Here is a 433-nt window from a genome sequence, read left to right as displayed (position 1 = left end):
AATCAAAACATACCTACCAATCTAGTTTGACTCATGTTGATTCAATTTTTTGTGAGCTAGCTTTCGGCTCATTATTCAGTTGTGATACAAAAGGAAGTTTGTACTCACCTCATACATCTTCACGCCGACAATCACGAACGTCAAATACTGTAACAGCTCACTATACATATTTTAAGCCACGGTTAGTCTTGATAAAAATCACATACCAAGTAAAGAAAATATTAATTTAGATTTGGTTGGGGTGCGTTACACCCGGGCAATAGTGCAATGCCCGAGGAACAGTTGAGGACCCTAGTGGCAAGCCACTATGGTGGATCCTCCACCAAAAAATAAATTTAATATCGTTGTGAACATGTAATCCACATATCAGATATATTAAACTGATAAGAAAAGATACTACACTTGATCTTAGCCAAAAGGCCAAGAAAGGTAT

The 433-nt window shown here is 37.2% G+C and overlaps 1 non-coding gene across 1 annotated transcript; it reads right to left on the bottom strand.

Moving 5' to 3' along the window:
- Positions 1–236: 236 nt before the first annotated feature.
- Positions 237–433, bottom strand: LOC123183712 (U2 spliceosomal RNA). The gene has a single exon (XR_006492746.1). It is a non-coding gene; the product is annotated as a U2 spliceosomal RNA (small nuclear RNA).

Source organism: Triticum aestivum, chromosome 1D (assembly GCF_018294505.1).
Source record: "Triticum aestivum cultivar Chinese Spring chromosome 1D, IWGSC CS RefSeq v2.1, whole genome shotgun sequence".
Classification (NCBI taxonomy): Eukaryota; Viridiplantae; Streptophyta; class Magnoliopsida; order Poales; family Poaceae; genus Triticum; species Triticum aestivum.
This window is presented reverse-complemented; position numbering and strand designations above follow the sequence as displayed.